This window comes from Antechinus flavipes, chromosome 4 (assembly GCF_016432865.1).
Source record: "Antechinus flavipes isolate AdamAnt ecotype Samford, QLD, Australia chromosome 4, AdamAnt_v2, whole genome shotgun sequence".
Lineage (NCBI taxonomy): Eukaryota > Metazoa > Chordata > Mammalia > Dasyuromorphia > Dasyuridae > Antechinus > Antechinus flavipes.
The window spans coordinates 193472311-193495052 of NC_067401.1; the positions used below are offsets into that span (position 1 = coordinate 193472311).

Sequence of the window (22742 nt, forward strand, 5' to 3'; positions counted from 1 at the left end):
CATGATTATTTCTTATTTATTTTCAAAGAAAAATGCTCACTGGGCTTTCTTTTTAAAAAGACAGAAAATTAAAGGATTAAAACAATTTCTTAAAGAGCTAAAGATTTAAGAACTACTAATATAAGCAGTAGAAGCAAAGGCAGAAGAGGTGAATTAATACTCCAGGACAAAAGCACCAATATCTTTTATGTGAAAGAATAACAGTGGGAAGTTACATGAATGGGGAAAAAATAATGGAACATACATTCAACAAAGTTCACAGATGAACAGTGAAACATGATAGCTATACTCTCTCAATAAGGAACATGAATAGGAGAGTAAAAAGGAAAAAGTACAGAAGACCGAGATTAAAAGCAATAGTGAAGACTGATTTGGACAAGGCGGCTCTTGTCCCAGAAAGGAAAAGAAACAGAAAAAGGTTCTACTAAAGAACATTCCCATGAGAGAAAAGGTCTACACTGTCAATACATGGCGAATTTACAGAACAGATCACCTTATCTGTACCTCTCTGGAATTCCCATGGACAAACTATCACCCAGAAAGCTAAGGAGATATGGAACCAAAGAAAGAATAGCAGGGCCTTAAAAATAAAAAGCCTGATTAAGAGCAGGGGATAGTAAGGGTCTTCACAATTTAGGACTCTGTATTGACTTCTACTACAAATTAAATGTTCAACTGAAATTACTTTCCATACACATTTTCTATGTCGAAGAGTGAGTAAGGTATAGTGGAAAAGAGGATGGAGGTAAGAACTACTACAAAGACTTACAACAAAGTAATTGGTTAATGAAAACAAACTTAGTACATTTTCAGGATATTTTATCTCCATGAGAAGTATAGAGAAAATAAAGAAGTTAGGGTTATCTCTCCCCCACTTGAGCTCTCATGAAAACAATTGTGTGTATAATAGTGCTTTACAGTATATAATCTCAAAAGGAAAACCAAGAAAAGTCATTTGTTCAAAATGGGATCTGAAATGAGTATTGAAGTGAGGAAGAAAACATTCCAAACATGGTAGGAATAGCCAATTAAAAAGGCATAGAATCAGGAAATGGAGTATTATGTAGAAGGAAGACTAGTGTTGAAAGACTGTGAAATACATGGAACACTGGAAAAGGAAAGACATGAAGGGAGAAAGAAGCCAGAATATAAAAGACTTTAAAAGTCAAAAAGAAGATTTTTATATTTATCTTATAAATAATGGGGAAACACTAGAGTTATTTGTGGAAGAGGAGTAACTTGAGGAATGTGTATGGCAAGGGTTAGCCTGATCAAATTAGGCACTTCAGAAAGATCACTTTGAGTAATCTCAAAGCTGAATAGAAGATGAGTTGGAATGGAGAAGAGACCTGAGGGAGAAAGAGCAACCAAGAGGTTATTCCAACACCCCAAATATAAGGCGATTACAAAGACCTGCATTCAAGGTGGTGGCTTTGGGGAAGTAGTGAAAGGGATTATAAACTATGACTGTGAAAATAGAAATGACAAGATTGGACATACGGGGTAGTTTTAATTGGAGCTGAGGATAACACCAATCTAGGCTGGAGAGATGGTGTTCTTTAACAGCCAAGTTGGGAAACAGTAAGGGTTTGGGACAAATATAATGAGCATTCTTTTGGACATATTGAGTTTGATATAGTAATAAGACACCTGGTTTGAGATTTTTAATAGGTAATTGGTAATGCAGAAGTTAGAAGTCAGAGTTGGCTATAAAGATATGACAGAAATTTGATAATGGAATCCATAAAAGTTGATAATATCAAATATGTCAGCATATAAAGAGAAGATACCCACAGTAAGTGCGCCTAACTAAATGAACATCCAACAAAGGAAACTAAGAAGGACTGATCAGAAAAGTAAAAAGCCAGGAAAAAGTGTCATGAAAATCTAGAGAAGTATCTAGGGAAGAGGGGGATCAATAGTATCAAAGGTTGTAGAAATCATGAGCAAGATGGTTTCATAAAAATGAACCATACAAAATGAAGTGAGGATAATCAGTACAATAGTATACAGTAATAAAATATTGTAACAATGATCAATTATTAAAGATTTAGCTGAAGACAATTCCAAAGGACCCATGATGAAAAATGCTTTTCACTTCTGGAGAGAGAATTGATAAACTTTTGAGTTCAGACTGAAACACATTTTTAAAATCTTGTTTTTCTTTTCTTGGACTTTGATATGTGTTTTCTTTTCCTACAGGGCAAATATGAAAACATTTTTTATGATTTCACATGTATAAGTGATACTATAGTGCTTGCCTTCTCAAGAAGTAGGACAAAGGGAGAGGATTTGGAACTGGATAATTTTTTAAATGCATGTTAAAAAATTTTTTTACATGTCACTAGGAAATATTTAACAAAGTAAAATTTTAAAATACATTTTTTTTAAATGGCTGTAGAGAAATCAAAAAGGATAAGGACCGAGAAAAGACCATTAGATTTGGCAATGAAGAAATCATTAACTTTGGACAGAGCACTTTCAATTAAAGGATGAGATAAAGAAGCCAAACTTATGATTGTCTTTTAAAAGACAATCTTTAGTCTTAAAAGATTAAGGACAAGTTTTTAGAGTCCTGACTGGCTAAAGCAGAAGTAGGGTAACATTTTTCTATCAAGGGCCATTTGAATATTTTTAACATCATTGCATATAATCATGCAAAATTATCAACAGTAGGATATTGCTATATCTAACTTTCAGCTTATCTTCACTTGCAAGTGCCTTAGGCAAATGATTTTGAAGGCTTTATATGGTTCTTGGGTGGGATGTGTCCCATCCTGCTCTAAAGGAATAACAAGCAACTTTAGGTTATAATGTATGCCAAAGTCTACTGACTTTGTAATCAAAATGCTATGAATAGAATTATAGACAATTAAACTTGCAAAATTACAACAGTGACAATGAAATGACTACCAATTGCCAAAATACTGCGAAGTCATTCAATTTATATCAGTAAGCATGACTCATTTTATCAAGAACATTGCTTTAAGACTAATTTCCAAAAATTCCTTAGAGATTAAAAAGTCATCTAACAATACTCTTTTAAGAAATGGATCTACAAGAGGCAGACTAATACAGTGAAAAGTACAAGATTATTTTTAAATACAGATGACCAAGGTTCAATTTCCAGCTCTGCTATTTATTGTGTACTCTGGCCTTCAGGGAAAGGACTTAATGAGCAAAGGGACATGCAAATAGAGGATGTTTCATACAGAGAGAATTTGCGGCACATAGGGGAAGGTCTATAGGCACTAGGACCTCAGAAATCCAACCAAGTACTTGGTGAACACTGGCTACTAAGGCATGCGTGGCAGTATCTCTAAAGAATTAAGACTCAGACCATTTCCAAATCAATTTCCAATTGCCTAAACCAAGTAAGGCATTTAATGAAGTTTATGCCTTCAGTGGGCTAGACTCCTTGAAGGAGGTAGAAGGCCATAAGAACAAGACAAGAATTTGTATAGAGAAGAGAGGAGAAGAGAGAATAAGAAAGAACAGAAGAATTGGGCAAAGGAAGAAAATTGGACAATCTCAGATACAGCTGGACAACCTCAGATAAGATGAACACGGGGGAAAAAATACCTATGATTGGATAAATCAGAATAAACTATTTTTCCCATGCTTGTCCTATTTGTGATTAGATTAGATAAATCTCAGATAGGATATGCATGCTCTTTTGTTCTAGAGAAAGTCAGGATATTGGGGCTGGATTCCATCACTTACCTGTGACATGAAGAGATTAGATTAGACTAAGAATTTATAATGCAAGGTCCATGCCCTTGTTTTTTTAAAAATATATTTTGATAACTATTTCAGCATAATTGGCATATATATCATATATAATAAGTATCATCTAATAAAAGAAAGGGGGGGAATCTCAAGTAATGCTGCTAAAGAAATAGAAATTGAGGGACTCTACCCATCAACTGGAAAATGGCTGAACAAGATGTAGTATATGAATGTAATGGAATATTATCATGCAATAAGAAATGATGAGCAGAGAGATATCAGAAAAACTTGGAAAGACTTATGTGAACTAATGCTGAGTGATATGAGCAGAACCAGAACATTGTACACAGTAACAGTAACATTATGCAAAATGGTTGACTATGATAAACTTAGCTCTTCTCAGCAATACAATAATCCAAGACAATTCCAAAAAATTCAGTATGGAAAATATTATCCATATCCAGAGAAAGAACTATGGTATGTGAATGCATACAGAAACATACCATATCTTGGTCTCTCAGGTCCATTTCAGCCCTTAGTCTGTGAAAACTAGGTGTTCACTTGCCAAATTTGTTACTTTCCGAAGTTTCGATCGTAAAGTAGTGTTAATGAAAATGAAAAATGCCACTTGTGTTCCATTCCCTCAGGGTTTTGGACATTTTGCTCAGGATTTCATAATCCTATGAGAACATGCTTGTTCAAAATGGCCCAGAAATTTATACTCAGGTTAGCTTAACATTATATTCACTGTCCTTTCTCTATCAAACCTTTTCCCCATCTCTCTCCAGATCTTTCTCACATTCTTTTCTTTCATAGATCAACTCAAATTAAGAAACTACCATGTGAAAGGCACTGGGGAGTAGAACAGAAACAAATCTTGCTGCTTAAGGGAGCTAAATAGCTAAATAATGAAGGTTTTGGACTAAAGTCCAAATTCAGATCCACCCCAACTCCATCCCAAATGCAGCATTCCCATCACTCTCAACCTTTCCCTACCCCAGCTAATTCCTTTTATTCTTTTGTTTTGCGTGATTATTTTTATTGATAAATTTTAAAATAATTTTAAACTTAAATACAAAATGAGAAAAAACATTGTCATGTGCCTAACAGAACTCAGTTATTTTATACTGTCTAAATGAGCTAAAGCAATATTGAATAATGTGGCTATTACGGTGTAGTTTTTCTAATTTTCTCATTTAATTAAATCTATTTTAGCTTTAAATTTGCCCAATTATTTTAAGTGGTCTAAAACAATAGTAAATAAGATAATCTACTTTGAGATCATGATTACTACATAACTTTTTACAAAATAAATTTTACTCACGATCTTTATCTTGTTTGTGTATCTCTCATTCCTATAGCATTTCCTGAAAGCAACATGTTAAATTCAAATTTTTGATCTGCTCCCAGTCACTATAATTACTAGAATATTTTCTTTCTATTTTTTCCTCACTAACCTTCTCACTCTTATTTCTATCCCTCCTCAGCCTTCTGCTTTCCTTCTACCCACATGGCGATTTCCTATTCCTTAACCTACCCAATCATTCAAGATCTCTTTTTCGTATCATCCTCTTTCTCTCCACCTATTCCCTCTCCTCCCTTATCCTCTCATTTCTTTTGGTTTGTTTGTTCTGTTTTTCCTGAGGCAATTGGGTAAGTAACTTGTCCAGGATCACACTGGTAGGAAGTATTTAGTGTCCGAGACGAGATTCAGGGCTAGTGCTCTATCCACTGCGCCACTTAGCTGTCCCCTCTCATTTCTTTATATTGTTCCCTCTTAACATTGCTGAGAGTAAGATTTCAGTATTACATGTTCTCCTCTATGTGAGCTTCTTCAGAATCAATTTTTCCTTTTATGCCTTATTTATATTAGATAATTGCTCTTTTTTTTCTATCTTTATAACTTTATTTTTAAGTGACCCCCTTAGCTCCCCTTTTCTTTCAAACTACCCAAATGAGTCATAAAAGAACTGATAATATTTTCATATATAGGAAACAAATAATTTTTCCTTATTGAGTCCCTTATAATTGGTCCTTAATGTTTACCTTATATTTCTCCTGGAAATGTCAAATTTTTTCTTAAGTTCGGCTGTTTTTGTCACAGATACTTGAAAGTCTTTCAGTTTTTCAGTTGTTAAATATCCTTTTTTTTCCCATTAGGATTATACTTAACTTTGCTGGGTTGTAATGTAAGCCTTAGTTTTAAAGCAGCTCTTTTGTTCTACAACTTAAAGAGTATTCAAAGATCTTCAACACAGTAGTTGCTAAGTTTCCTAATCCTTATTATAGCTCCATTATGTTTAAATTTTTTTCTCCTTATTGCTTTCAAAATTTTCTCCTTTTAAATTAGGAGCTTTGAAACTTGCCTCCAGTGATCCCTTTTAGATGGTGATTGATGGATTTTTGCCTGTTTCTTGCTTTTTCTTCTTTTTCTAGCAATTTTCCTTTCTTGTAATATTTCTTGTAATGCTGACTTAAGATTTTTCTACATATAATTTACAGGTAGTCTATTCTTTTATTATTCCTAGAACAGAGGTCCAACCATTATCACCCCCTATTTAATAAACTTCCAGTAGTTCTGAGGATCAAATACAAAATGTTTTATCTGGTATTCAAAGCCAGATAAACCAGATAACTTAACCCAGTTCTACCTTTCCAGGCTTCTTATACCTTACTCTATAACACATAACTCTTCAATCTAGTGACACTGGCTTCCTGGTAGTTTCATAAAAAAGGAATTCAATTTCTTGATTTGGGGAATTTTCTCTGACTGTGCCTACCTAGGAAGCTTTCTTCCTTTACTCTGCGCCTACTGACCTTTCCAACCTTCTCTACTTCTTTTACTAGATTTGCCATTAATTGCTGTAAGAAGTTTATTAAAAATCAAATCAACAAAAATTCTCATAGAGCCTTCACTATAGCATATATAAGTTACAATCATATAGAATCATTCATCGTAATTACTTTTGATATATGGAAATTCTGACTATAGTGATTTCTCAGATATGAAAATGTTAACTAAATGGGACCAGACTGAGGCAGGAGGGAACTGTTTCCTTCACTATAAATTGTGGTCCCTTTAAGATTATCACTCTGAGATTGTGTCCCCTTTGATCAGAATCTCCCAGGCTCCAAGGAGTTGAGACAGAGCCCAAACATTTCAGGATGAGAGAATCAACTCCCATAGAAATTCTAAATTCTCATTCAATTGAGGAATCCTGGTCTGATCAGCTCAGGCTGTCCCACCCCCCACCAAGATATCCAATATAACAGCTTCCCTCAACTAAGGTCTTTGCAGATGGGCCTAGGTAGCTTGAGATCTCTGTCACTCTCAGCTGCCAGGATCCTCCTGCCTACTGAGAAAGCATTCTCAGTGCCAAAACTCCATTTCCCACAAGAAACTGATTTCTATCCAACAATAAATAAACTTTCATTTTGCCACTAATAATTTGGGAATGAGTGAATTCTCTCACTCCTAAAACCTGCGGCCCCGATTTAAAGGGGATTCTTAACAACTCTCTTATTGCCACTAATCTCTTGACCACTAGGAACAGAGACCACTCAAACGCAACAAGATGATTTCTTGTAGGACCTTATGCCTAAGTTTCAGGAAGTCACATGAGCCATAGGAAGTAGACAATATTGCTGACCATTGGTCAATGGTTACTTTCTTTTTTAGTCCATCCAATGAATTTAAAAATCAACAGGAAGGAGAAGTGTACTCACGTTTTTTCTGCTATATCATCCATTTTCTGTTTCTGCCATGTGTTACTCTATTCTGGACTGTCTAAATATAAATAGTATGTTGCCTCACCTTCTTGCAAAAATTGAATTAAAATTTTCTGTTTGTATCTGGAGATGCCTCTGAGTAGTCAATTTGGGTAAGGATTGTTGGATTGTTGTTCCATACAGTTTATGGGGACTCATCTAGGATCTGTGATTTCTCAGAGAGATGGCTGGAGGGGGGTCTAATACAAGACAGGCATCAGGTTGAGCTTTCTGCAACCATCCTCAAGATCAGACTCTCAGCCTTCCTTTTTGTGAATGTGAAGTATGGGCCAGAGACAGAAGCCCTGGATAAAAAACAGACATAGAGTCTCTGAAGAAGCCCAAGAACAAGACAGTCAGGTAACTTGTTCGTGCATAACCCAGAGGGGTAAGAGCACTGCCTGTGCCCTTGGTCTGCCCTTAGGCTGAATGGGACCCTTAGGCTTGGTAATCCAAGGAAAGAGGTGGCACCTAATAAGCTAGAAGGAAGTTCTGGTAAATGGCACAGAGCAGGGGCATGCTGGGTGACTGCTGGATGGGGATCAAGAAGATAGATCTGTGGTTTACAGGCTCACAAGTCATTAGATTGGAACTGTTCTTCCCAGAAGGAAATGGCGAAGGAAGCAGTCCAAACCCAATCTTTGGGGCAAAAATCTGAAATATGAATTACCAAAGAATAAAGAGAAAGATAAAAAGAAAATGATGAGATATTACTGTTTTGTGTGGGGACAGGACAATCCTTCCATGTCATTTTTGTCTGTGTCTGTGTCTTTGTACAGAATGTCTGTGTCATGTTTATTCTGTGAGCTAGATTTTGTTACCTGGAAAGATTTAAAATGCTGCCAGCAAGAAGAACAACTTCTATGATGTAGTTAGAAACACTGGGAAAGATTTCTTAAACCCTTAACTCCTACTTTTTCCTGTGGACTCCAGGGCTTGTTAGCTAATTATTTTTGAGAGCAATCATTGGGGAATTTGACAATTGGTCATTTCAAGATTACAGAGATGCTTAGCATAAAACAAATGCTTTATAATTGTTAACTTTATTGGATTTAATTGCTTCATATATGATATCTTTACATGGGTTTTTAGATGTGATCAATATATAATGCCAATGTTGAGATAAATGATTTGTGTGTGTGTGTGTGTGTGTGTGTAAAGTAATTTGAAAACAAATTCAACTAAACTAAGGCCTCCCCAGAATTAGGAGGATAGTGCATAGAATAGAGTCTTTCTTCTTCTTCCCCCTTTCTCCAATCCCTGACTTCAGCAAAGATACATGGATGAAGGGGTGATAAGGAGAGAAAGAAAATATACTTAAGTTCAGTGAAATTTGTTATTTGAGATATATAGTAAAAGCAGTTTTAAAGGAGCTCTAATCAAAGCCTACTAAAGAGTTATGTAAATTGTAATCTCTTTGCACTCACTGTGTTAACAGAAGATTTAAGAGTTTGGGAATTTTAGGAAAAACAGAAAAGTGGTTAGCTGTTTTTAAAATCTGGCAGCAAACAGTCTAGTCTGCATTATCAGGCCCATAACCTTTTCTGATTCACAGAGGAAAAAGATCTGTGTGGACTGGCAAAATCAAAAAGAAAATGGTTTCTTTCTAAAATTGTAAAACTGAAAGTTAGCTTATGACTGAAAGTGCGTCATCTGGGATCAGTTTTGTACTTTAAAAGCCTAGAGACCTGAAAGTATACAATTCTGAATTGAGGGGAAGTAAAAGAGAACAAAGAAAGTAGATGTCAATCAAAGAAAGTAAACAGGAAGTGAAGGAGAATCTTTTTCTGCAATTCCTCTTAAATTGGAAGTTTGTTAAGTTTTTAAAACTATTTGGTGAGTAAGACAGTTTTCCTGGAGAAATAACTTGTTTGAATTACATAGATCCCAATGAAGGAATGAGTTTATTGATAATTTACAACTTTGTTAAGTAGGAACAATTTCTAATGATTGGCTTTATAGCTTTTTATTTACAAGATATATGCATAGGTAATTTTTCAGCATTGATAGTTGCAAATCCTTTTGTTCTCCCTTACCCCAGATGGAGGGTTGACTAATACATGTTAAATATATTAAAGTATAAGTTAAATACAATATATGTATACATGTCCAAACAGTTATTTTGCTGTACAAAAAGAGTTGGATTTTGAAATAGTATACAATTAGCCTGTGAAGGAAATCAAAAATGCAGGTGGACATAAATAGAGGGATTGGAAATTCTATGTAGTGGTTTCTAATCATCTCCCAGAGTTCTTTTGCTGGGTGTAGCTGGTTCAGTTTATTACTGCTCTATTGGAACTGATTTGGTTCATCTCATTGACAAAAAGGGCCACGTCCATCAGAATTGATCATCATATAGTGTTGTTGTTGAAGTATATAATGATATCCTATTCTTACTCATTTCACTCAGCATCAGTTCATGTAAGTCCCCCTAGGCCTTTCTGAAATCATCCTGCTGGTCATTTCTTACTGAACAATAATATTTCATAACTTTCATATACCACAATTTATTCAGCCATTCTCTAATTATGGGCATTCACTCAGTTTCCAGTTTCTGGCCACTACAAATAGGGCTGCCACAAACATTCATGCACATACAGGTCCCTTTCCCTTTTTTAAAATCTCTTTGGCATATAAACCCAGTAGAAACATTGCTGGATCAAAGGGTATGCACAGTTTGATAGTTTTTTGAGCATAATTCCAAACTGCTCTCCAGAATGGTTGGATGTATTCACAATTCCACCAACAATGTTAATGATTGACTTTTACACCAGAAATGTTGAGCTACCTCCTTAGATATCAAGATGAATTGCAAATTTTACATGATGAAATTTCTTACTATTTGTCATGACTATTAAGTGCTATCTGATAGAATTGTAAATTTATTTACTTTTAAGCACAAGACCTTAGACATTTGTGTGCAAATATTTAAACATTATTACTAGAAATTTAAATCCTTGTTTAAGTAAAGTTCTCTGTGATAACTTACTCAACCCTAATGAGGAAGCCACATGTTTGCATAAAGTGTTCTATTGCCTTTTATGCAATTTATAAGTTTTGTTTTGTGAAATTAAGATTTTAAAAGAAGAATAATGTAACTAGTGGGTATCAGATTATAACTGTGATAAAGAATATGAAATTTCCACACAAGAAAGAAAATACATGTGATAATTTGGCTAACACTTTTGAAAAACTTTTTTTCTTTTGGTAAATTATCTGGAATTGGAGATTGAAAACTGCATGATTTCATGGTTTGACTTTGGATCAGTTGGAATATGAGGGAATAATTATGGGATATGCTAACTTGAGCCTTTCCTCACTAACTACATGATAGGGGAAGCATCCAAGAACACAGCCCTTGTTCTGAACCCCTTTTGGGATAAATAAGATTCCTTTAACATAGACTGTTTCTATCATTTAACAAAATGGTTTATGTTTCATGGTGTTAATAACTGAATTTTTTTAAACTTTTCAAGCTTATAGCTGTTTTAAGGCAAAGATATTTTTGATGTATCAAAGATTCTTAGCAATGCTTAGCTTAGCAAGAATTTAGCAATACTCTCTTTTAAGAAGTTTGTTAGAACTGCATGTTCTCTGAAAATGATTATTTCTACCAAGGTCTCCATCTGTCTTCAGCAAAATTATTTAATATTTATTTAAGTGCATAATGACCTTCTTGTTTAATGAATATGATAACAAATATGATCTATAGCTTTTCTTGAAGTACCTAGAGTAGAAATGTAATCTAATATCCCTGCACTAGTTTTGACTGTGCCTTGCAGGTACATGTAACAGGTTATGCACAAGTTTGTTGCTGCTGCTGTTGTTGTTTTTAAATATAGACCCTAAGCCTCTAATTGGTGAAACTAGCTACTGAAATGAAATCTCTTGGGACTGTAACTAATATTGTTTTGAGTTTCACATTTGGATACGATTTCCTCATGGATCATTATGTCCTGTTGTTTGGAGAAATGGCATTAAGTTAGTTAGAGGGATGCTTTCCTGAACTGTTACAGTTGGATGAATTATCTGGGGCAAGAGCTAGGAGGACAACCTTAGATTCTGTTTAAGGTAGGATCTTTCTGACTCAATTTCCCAGTTCTTTTTCTGTTTCCCAAATGATTATTCCTGAGTCTGGCTAAGAGGTGGAATTGTTACTGCATAATTGGCTGTCAAACAGAGCTAAGGATGTTTTAATCCTGTCATGAATGTGCTCTCAGACTTAGGCCCTAAAGGATCAGTTTTGAAGCTATTACAACCATGTCCCCGCTTTTTCTTCTTATAACAAATTTCTTTAATCAGAGCAAGTGGTCAGTAGAAGCCATGAGCAAAATACAAGTATACAGATGAAATCTTGATCTGTAGCCCAGCCCTGGAAGGTTCTCTGGCTGCTGCCATAAAAACTCAACTTTCTGGCTTTCTGGGGTGAGAGTTTCTATATCAGAAACCTACTTTGCCTATCAGTTTGTTAAGTATTTGGGCCATGAATTAACTCCCATCTCCCTTTTGCTCTGTGGAAAGGAAGGCAAAACAGCTAGATGAAATCTCTAAGAAATGTACTTTCCTGGGCATGGCTTGATTTTGTAAAATCTGGACACCTAACTATGCTTATTACCAAGGTCCTGATAAAACCAAGGCTTTTTAAAACCTTGAAAGCTAAACTGAACTCTTCCCCCAGCCTTAGCCCTACCTAAAGCCTTTTTCCTCTTTGTTGAAGAATGGCAGGGCTAGTTTCTAGGTGTCTTGACTCAGTCCTTGGGACCCAATCCCAGAGTCCTTGCTTATTTCTCAAATAAAATTAGTGTCTTTGGGATGACCCCCCCCCCCCCCACCTTAGAGCAACAGATGCCATAGTCTGAGGAAGCTTCTAAGTTCACCTTATTGGAGTGAGCTTAGAATAATCATTGGAGAATCTATCTTTCTACCAAGGTAAAGAGCATTTCTGCCTATACCAGGGCTTTACAATTTGACTATTATTATTATTAAAATATATTATTTAACTAATATTAACTCCAAATATGGCTTTCATATTTTGCATTGTCTTGGGAGCTATATAGAAAGGACATGTATGTATGTATGTATGTAGATAGCCAAACATTCACCCATTAAATATGCAAGGGAACAATTACTGCAAGTTATCCATTGATCTAGAAAGGTTTCTGTTATGTTTTGTAAAGGAAAACAAAAAAGGGATTCACTTAGGCCAAGGGGAAAGGGGTTTGCAGATTCAGCTGAATATGCTGATGCCTGTTTGCCTCTAACCATGGCACCTTTAATTCCCCAACTCCTGACTCCTACAAGTCCTCATATAGGTCCTAGGCAAGTAAATTCTGAAAGACCTGTTAAATCCCCCTCCCCCATCTTGGAGCCTAAATGAAGGAGGAGTACATACTTGAGGGAAAATTGGATTTGCACAAAAGCTCCCTGGGGCAGGAGTTTCAAACTGCCTTAGGTTTTGTTGACACCTGTACTAATTGGGTAAAAGCCACCCCTTGTAAGACTGAAAAGGCTCTACTGTTTTTGCTAAAGATCATAAGGGCACAATTCCTTTGAAGTAACAAAAGCAAGGTTTTGGGGGAAATGTTTTTTGGTATTTATTCTAGGAAAACCTGTCTGGATGTGAGACATTCATGATAGCCTCATCTTCTCCCGTCTCCCCCCAGTTTTCCTCTGGATGGGATTCCCAGGGTTCCCAGTAACCCCCATACTAATTCCACTTTTGTTGTTTTGTTTTTTTTTTTTGGGGGGGGGGCTTATTTTTGGTTCTTACATTTTTAATCTACTTGTTTCTTTTCTCTCTCTCTCTCTCTCTCTCTCTCTCTTTTTTTTTTTTTTTTTTGGCTTTAATCCTTTTATTTATTTGTTTTCTTTTATTTTTTTAATTTTATAATAACTTTTTATTGACAGTCTACTTGTTTCTTAAGTTGTTTCCTCCAGATTCCAAGCCATGAAATTCTAATTACTTGGTTAACCCGAAATCATCTGAAACCTGATTTTGACAATGAGCACCCCCTGGTTGCTGCTGACACCACCTTCAAGTCACTTGTCTCCCCTCCTCAGTCTGGACTCCATTAGGTAGGGCCAACTCTACATTCCTCATCAGCCTGAAGCAGCTCCAGAAGATGCCCCATCTCTTTATCCCAAATGAATTTGGATCTAGACTGCTTGAGGTGGGAATGATGGAATAATGGCCTTGAGGACACTGGGCCTCAATAATGCTATAGTTTCATGAATCACACTGGCTGCCAGATCAAAGACAAAATGGTGGGAGTTGGTGGAAGCAGTCTCTGGTTCTTGCTCATTGCTTTGAGCAGCATTATGCATTTAATCACTACAACAGTTCAAGATTTCTTAACTAAAATGGACAAAGAGGACAATAGAGGACAGTACAGAATCAGATTAAATAGAAGGTAAAAAGGTCTTACCTGGTGTAAAGAACTGAGTTGGTAGGTAGATAGCATTGTTGAAGTGATGACCAAAAAATAAATAAATTCAGGAGAAATAAAACATAGTAGATATGAAACTGTTATCAGATGTGACTATCTGTATATATAGCTGTAGAGAAGTAAAAAAAGTAATTCTTAAGATGGATTGAGTGAATATCAATATGTCTGCTGAAGTCTCTTAGTATGAGGGCAGGGGTAGGATGAAAAAAGGAAATAAATCAGGGTGAACTCACTGAAAAAGCAGCAAGAATGTCCAGGAAATTGGTAGATAACAATCACCAGGAATAGGCTCAAGTGATACATCTGCACTCATCCTCAAAGGAGAAGAGATTATTCAGTGACAGTGAGTCTAATAGTGATGATGAGGAGCAAGAAATATTCCAAGCTCTACTTCTGAGACTATAAATTGGGGAATATGAGAAAAGATGGAACCAGTACTAGAAAGGAAAACAAGATAAATGTTGTTATTAGGGGGAGCCAGGTCTCAGTGCAGAGAGGGGCAAAAGGTGAAAGAAACATGAAGGAAAGGAATTTAGTTTAATATAGTGTGAGAATTACAGAGGATACCGTTGAAAAAGTGGGAACTTACATAGCATTTAGGGTTACATAGCACAAGAATAGAGAAAGGACAGGAGCTGAGGCCAAAGGGAATAAATAGAGTAGAAAAAGCAAGATTTGGGGAGAAGAGGAATAAAGAATATTTTTTCCAGTATTTCAGTATCACAAGGACCACAAGAAATTAAGTTTTAATAGTGGATGGGGAGTGGCTCCAGTGACAAAAGGTAGAAAGTAACATTCTCGATCTTGGCTCACTTCAGAGTCTCACTTAGGATCTTAAAATGTGTCTCTCTACACTTGGTGTTTCTGGCCTCAAAAAGAAATAGGAGCTCCCAAGGCAAGGGAAGCAGTAAACTGACTTCTGGTCAGCATAGGCAAGATTGTGACAACTCAGAATCAAAGTAAAGTAGCTCAAATCTTAAATCTGCTTTTCTTTTCTTTCCTAAAAAAATAATTAGAAAATTAGAAAAATAGCTAAAAGAGATCTGAAACCTAAGATAAATGAAAAGACAGCAGTAACTACCTATTTGATGAGTTAAAAAATTGCCAATCCGAGATGATTTATAATTTAAAGAACAACAAAAAAAAGCAGATGTGATTACAGAGCCCATGTCAGGGAATTCTGTAAGCTAATGAAGAAACAGAAAAGTACTGAACAGTACTCAAAGATAGAAAAATATTTTCCCAATGTTTTTAAAAAAAAGGATGGGAAGAAAATGGAACTTCATAGTGAGCTGACTATAATTCTTCACAAAATTTCAATAAGTAAAATAAGAGTACATTCTCTTAAGGATGGTAACGAACTTTCAGAAAAGTAAATAATGATATAAAGGATCATTCTGATTTCAACAACAACAGGTCACATACAATGATCAAAGGTCAGGAAAAGTTTTTAACAGAACAGAAAATTTAAAATGACCATATAAAATGTTCCAAGTCACTAATAGTAAGAGAAATATAAATTAAAAACATTGCTTGCATTTTACCTAATATTATTAAAAATAAGCAAAGACAAAAAGAATTTTAAAAAACCTTCCACCATTAACAGGAATCGTTGGAAGGGCTATAGAAACACTGGCACTGTTAATGGAGTTCTGAATTGTGTCTTTACTACTCTGGATAACAACTTGAAATTAGGTGAGAAAAGCGACTAAATTGTCTATCTCATGGATAAGAAACTATTTGACAAATATTGCTGGGGAAATATGGCAGAAACTAGGCGTTGATCAATACTTAACAACCTATATCAAGAGATGGTCAAAATGGCTTCATGATTTAGATATAAAGGGTGATACTGTAAACAAATTAGAAGAACAAAGGATAGTCTTCATCTCAGATCTGAGGAGAAAGAAGGAATTTATGGCCAAAGAAGAACTAGAGAATATTATGAAATATAAATAGATCACTTCAATTATATCCAATTTAAAAGTTTTTGTACAAACAAAACCAATGCAGCCAAAAGTAGAAGGAAAACAGAAAACTGGGGAAAAACTTTTATATCCAGTGTTTCTGACAAAGGCCTCATTTCTAAATTACAGAGAACTGATTCAAATTTATTAAGAATACAAGTCATTCTCCAATTAATAAAATGGTCGAAGGATAAGAACAATTTTTAGATGAAGAAATTAAAGCATTTCTAGTCAAATGAAAAAATGATCTAAATCACTACTGATTAAAGAAATACAGAGGTACCACTTCACACCTCTCAGATTGGCTAAGATGACAAGAAAAGAGAATGATAAATATTGGAGAGGATGTGGGAAAACTGGGACACTAATACATTGTTGGTGGAGTTGTCAACTGAACCAATTATTCTGGAGAGCCATTTAGAACTATGCCCAAGAGCTATCGAACTGTGCATACCCTTTGATCCAGCATCAGCTCTACTGGGTTTGTATCCCAAAGAGATCATTAAGAAAGGGAAAAGGACCCATATGTGCAAGAATGTTTGTGACAGCCCTTTTTGTAGTGGCAAGAAACTGGACACTGAGTATATACTCATCAGTTGGGGAATAGCTGAATAAGTTATGGTATATGAATGTAAAGGATTATTATTGTTCTATAAGAAATTTATTTCTTATTTCAGAGAGGCTTGGAGAGACTTATATCAACTGATGCTAAGTGAAGTGAGAAAAACCAGGAGATCATTGTTCACAGCAACAAAAAGATTATGTGATGATCAACTATGATGGACTTGGCTTTATTCAATAATGAGGTGATTCAGGGCAATTCCAATAAATTTGTAATGGAAAGAACCATCTTCATCGGGAAAGAGGATTATGCAGACTTAATGTAGAGCACAACACAGTATTTTCACCTTTTTTGCTGCTGTTGTTTGCTTGCTTTTTTTCTCCTTTTGAGCAGATTTTTCTTATATAATATGATAAATGTGTAAATATATTTAGAAGAACTGTACATATTTAGCCCATATTCGATTATTTGCTATCTATTTTAATTCATACTAGGTTACCTCTGGTCTAGGGGAAGGGAAAAAATGGGAAGAGAGGGAGAAAAATTTGGAACACAAGGTTTTGCAAGGGAGAATGGTAGAAAATTATCTTTGCATATATATACATATTTGGTTTACAAAGCATATGAATGGGTAATTTTTTTCCAACATTGACCCCTGCAAAACCTTTTGTTCCAAATTTTCCCTTCCTTCCTCCAACCCCTTCTCCCCTAACTGGCAGGTAATCCAATACATCTTAAATATGGTGAAATTGTTTATTTTGAAAAATAAAAACTTATTAGTATTTTTTTATGTTTAAGTTAAAAACAAAAGTACTCCCACTTCCGAGGCATATACTCAACAGAATTCAAAGTCAGAAACAAAAAACTAATATACATACTAAAACATTCAAATAATATTCTTTGTGTTAGCAAAGAACTAGAAACAAAATAGGTACCCATCAATTAGAGAATGGCTGAACAAATTGTGGTATGTGAATAAAATACTACTGTGTAACAAAATTTGAATGAGAAAGAGAAACATGGGAAGACATGAATGGATGCAGAGATTAAAAAAGCAAATTGAAAAGCGTGTACATGCGACTACAGCTACATAAAGTGAAATCACAAGGAAATAAAACTGAATACTATATAATTTTAGCCAAGTTTGATCACAGAAAAGAACTGAGGAAAGATTTTTCCCTTCACCTTTACTGTAGAAGTGGGGAAGGTCAATGTGTTGGTTGGTTGTGGTAAAATATTTTTTCCCATTTCTTCTTAAATTTTTGGTTAAAAGGCTTATCTTATCTTGCTGAGAGATGGAGTGTATATGTAGGGAACATTAAATGTAAAATGAAAAATACACGAACTGGCTTAAATTTGACAAGGTAGTTTACGTTCATATTCAAAACCAACATGAAGGTTCAAACAAGAGTGGCTTAAAAGACAGATGAATAATGAATTTATTTTAACAAAATCTAACATACAAAAATTGTTGCTGACAAAGTTGTTTCTGTGGTTTAAACTTTCATCAGTATCAGAACATCTTATTAATAGCAAATATTTTTCTCCCTGTGCAACAAGAGAACTGTTCGGTTCTGCAAATATATATTGTATCTAGGATATATTGCGACATATCTAACATATATAGGACTGCTTGCCATCTAGGGGAGGGGGTGGAAAAATTGGAACAGAAGCGAGTGCAAGGGATAATGTTGTAAAAAAATTACCCTGGCATAGACTCTGTCAATATAAAGTTATTATAAAATAAAATAAAATAAAATTACCATTTTCTTCAAAAAAAAAAAAAGGAATAGCAAATATTTAGTACCATTATCAGTCTTAAATGAAAGTCAATATACATATTAATAGTGAGAAAGGCTTAAAATTACATAACTGATTTTAAAGACCATAAAAAGAGAATTAGAAAGTTGTAATGAAGATATAATTTCTTCTCCCTTTTTAATTCTTTAAAGCAATGAGGGAATTATAAATTAAAACAAAAGATTAGCGTAGGCTAACAAAAGAAAATGTATATGCATAAAGAGGTATGTCTTTTTAAAATAGAATGAAGCTCCACGTATTATCGACCTCACAAAGCTGTTTTGAGATCAAATGAAGTAATGTACATCAACTACAAAGCAAACTTTTCATGGCATGTATTGAGCTATTTCAATGAGCCTTTTATTTCATGGAAGAGAGAATTCCCTGCAACAACATCTATATTTTCTCTTTCTATGAGGCTCTACATATATGCTCCCAAAAATCTTCCTCAGAGACCCATTAAACACACTAGGGGACTTTTTCTAGCTCTTTTGCCATTATGTAGGCAACGATTGCTATATGAATGGCGTTATCTACTTTTCTGAACATAAAATTCTGATTATTACCTAGAACACCAATTCCCACATGGGGTTATGAAAAGTTCAACATGATTGAAACAACTGAATAATAATGACTGAAATAACTGAACAATAGCTTATCTGTGCCTGCCAAGCATCTTCATATTGCCTTTTGAGTAACCAACAAGTTAGACTTGACAACATCAAACTACTAGTGTTAAAAAATGATGGGCCTTCAGTTCCAATGGTCTTGAGATGAAGAGAGCCATCAGCACTTGAGATGAAGAGAGCCATCTGCACCCAGAGAGGGAACTGAGTATGGATCACAACATAGTATTTTCACTTTTTGTGGTGGTGCGGCTTAGTTGCATTTTATTTTCTCTTTCTTATCTGATTTTTTTTTTTTTGTCCATCATGATAATTGTGGAAATATGTATAGAAGAACTGCAAATGCTTAACATTTTAATTCGATTACTTGCCATTTGGGGGAAATAAGGGGAAGACAGGGAGAAAAAAATTGGAACACAGGTTTTGCAAGGGTGAATGTTGAAAACTATATGCATTGGTTTGAAAATAAAAAGCTTTTTTTAAAAAAAATTTCAGAGAAAAGGCTGTGGATATGGAAAGAGAATGAGGAATGTGCTGTTTAATCAGAAATCTCAAAGTCTAAAAATAAAAACTAAACATTTAGTATTTGATAAAGGGAAAATGATGGGCCTTGGCTTCAGGGAGAAACTTTGGGTCATTTCTGTGATAATGGAATCACTGATTCTTTACTCTCATTCAATCCATCTATAGCCAATCTGTAACCACATTTCCTCAATTTTATCTCCAAAACATTTCTCCTATCTATCTACATCTAATCACATACCACTTATCTCAGTCTAGGGTCTCAATGGCAGCTAAGTAGCAAAATGATTTATAGCCTGGAGTCAGGAAGACCTAAATTCAAATCCAGCCTCAGACACTTACTAGTGTGACCTTGGGCAAATCACTTAACACTATTCCTCATCTATAAAAATGAACTAAAAAAGGAAATTACAAAACATTTTAGTATCTTTGCCCAAAAACAAAACAAAAACTCACTCTTTCTCTCTCCTCTCACATATTCTAACAGGTCAAATGTCATTTGTAATCCAAACTTTATCCAGCCTAATTATAGAACCATAGATTTAGAGCTGGAAGGGTTCTAGGTCATTCAATCAATCTCCTCGTTTCATTTTATAAATAATATATGTCACTCCATTTACCCCCCAGAATAAAAATTATCAATGAACAAGCATTTATTAAGGTACTGTGTGTGCCAGTCACTATATTCAATGTGAACACAGACAAAAGTCAAATTTGTTTGCCCTGAAAGAGCATTACCTCCTACTAGATGAAACATTATGTACAGAGAAGAGGAGATGCAAGGTAAGCATATGGATAGGGCTTGGACCTGTGATTTAATTGGTGTAGAGAGGACCTAGTGAAGAGCTTCCTCTGTCAATGCAAGGCAGCACCAGACTGGGGTCAAGGTTGCCTGTGGCCCTGAAATGCTCATAGAGGAGCCAGATCAAAACGTAATTGAGAAATAATCAACAAATTATTGAGCACATAGTAAAGCATATAGTATGTGGCCCCACAGGGATCTGTTTCAGTTTGAATTTGATCCTGCTGGACTGGAGCACTGACAAGGTTGAGTTGTAATGACCGCGTATTTAAAGTCAGCCGGAGTCAGGAATTCAGGTTAAGGGAAAAATCTTCAATATTTATTGAAGTGAAGAGGTGAATAAAGATCGCGATAGCAAATATAGGCAAGAAAGATTGCGATAGCAAATATAGGCAGTTGCGACAGGAAGCCAGCTAAGAGAGAGCGACGCGAGCCGAGCCAACGGTGGAGTCAACCATGGAGGCAACCATGGCAATGGCCGTCCCAGAAGTCTCTCTCCCCCTTCCTTTTCCACTCCCCTGCCTCCACCCACCAAAATCGTCATTTCCTATACAACACATCAGGACTTGCACAAAGAGTGGGTGGGGGCCATTCTCTCTCCAAGCTTATCTATTAATAGAGTATGGTCCAATTACTATTTAGCCTCATGTGCTTGGGACCTCAGTACATCAACTCAAGCCTCAGCCCATTACATTGAGTGACTTGTCTAGGGCAACAGTCAGTGGATCTCAGAGGTAGGAACTGAGTTCCTGGTTCTGAGAAAAATTTCCTTTTCACTGTGTCACATTGTCATATACAAAGTAAATATTTCCAAGCTGGCAAGTAAGATGATATTCATGGAATCAGAAAAGATTTCATATAAGAAACAGTGCTTAATTGCTAATACAACTATCCCTTGACATTTGTGGATTTCAGTTGTGGTTTTTTGCTATTTGCAGATTGATCATCAAAAATTAAATGGGAACTTTTATGGATTTGCAAATGTACTGTGGAAAATCACAGACGACACACAAATGTGTCGTCTAAAAAAAATTATTTAGGTCATAAATGAATAAGTGCTGCTTATAAACAGTTAAATTTTGCTAAAAGCTTCAATGACTAAATATAGGCTAAGCAATCTCTTTGAGAATGCTTTCTCTTTATCTCTGCAGACTCAGTCACATGATTTTCTCATCATCTTTGAATGACAAATCTTATACTTTGTCAAGGAAATCCATGAAGCATTTGTTGCCGTACACCAGCAGTTTAAAAGACAATGCACAGTGTGAGATTAATCTCTTGTAGAAATAGACAATTTTTATATACCTCAACAATGATACTGTTTGAGGATGTATTCTGATGGAAGTGGATCTCTTCCATAAAGAGAGCTAATTCAGTTTCAATTGCTCAAAGATGGACAGAAGCAGCTACACCCAAAGAAAGAACACTGGGAAATGAATATAAACTGCTTGCATTTTTGTTTTTCTTCCCGGGTTATTTATACCTTTTGAATCCAATTCTCCCTGTGCAACAAGAAAATTGTTCGGTTCTGCAAACATATATTGTATCTAGGATATACTGTAACCTATTCAACATGTAAAGGACTGCTTGCCATCTGGGGGAGGGGGTGGAGGGAGGGAGGGGAAAAATTGGAACAGAAGTAAATGCAAGGGATAATAATGTAAAAAATTACCCTGGCATGGGTTCTATCAATAAAAAATTATTTTTAAAAAAAAAGCCAATTTTTTATGCTTGCAGTTTGATGTTTTATTTGTTTTGTGCATTAAATAAATCTGATCCGAATTATTAAAAATAAGGATTTGGAGTGGATCTGAAGTTATTCTAAATTTTTCATATTTACAAGAGTGCTGCATCCCTAACTCCTGTGAATGTTGAGTGACAACTATAATAATAAGAGCTATTATTTATATATCACTTGCAGTGTTGTCAAGCACTGTGCTAAACACTTTATGATTATCTCATGTGATCCTTACCTTGTGCAAGACAGGTACATTTTTTAATCCCATTTTATAGTTGAGGAAACTCGGGCAAACAGGTGCATATGTACAAAATAGGTGCTGTTTTTAACCCCATTTTACAGCTAAGAAAACTTGGGCAAGCAAGTGACTTGCCTAAGATCACATAACTAATAAGTGTCTGAAACCAGATTTGAATTTAGATCTTCCTGATTCCAGGCATATGGACTCTATAACATCTAATTTGACCACACAAAAGAAAAAGAAGACAAAAAATTCTTCTGTCAGTATCCCAAAAATGAAAAATAAGTTAATTTATGATTACTACTATTGCAGAAATAAGATAACATTGAACAACAACAACAAAATTAGACCCTCGGAGACTTAATCCAAGAAATTATTGTGGTCCACTGGAAAGGTACCAGAACCTGGGATCAAATCTGTATCTCTAAGATCTTAGGCAAATATTTTACTTCACATGCTTTTCTCTGATTAGGGTTTTTAAGATTTAAACAATAGCTAAGGTTTCTCTGTCTACTCCCAAAAAAGACAGTTCTATTTAATA

The 22742-nt window shown here is 35.2% G+C and overlaps 1 protein-coding gene across 4 annotated transcripts in view; it reads right to left on the reverse strand.

The window, feature by feature from the left end:
• The window catches only part of ILRUN (inflammation and lipid regulator with UBA-like and NBR1-like domains), a 186626-nt gene that overhangs the window by 84390 nt on the left and 79494 nt on the right, over nucleotides 1-22742 (reverse strand). The window lies entirely within an intron of this gene.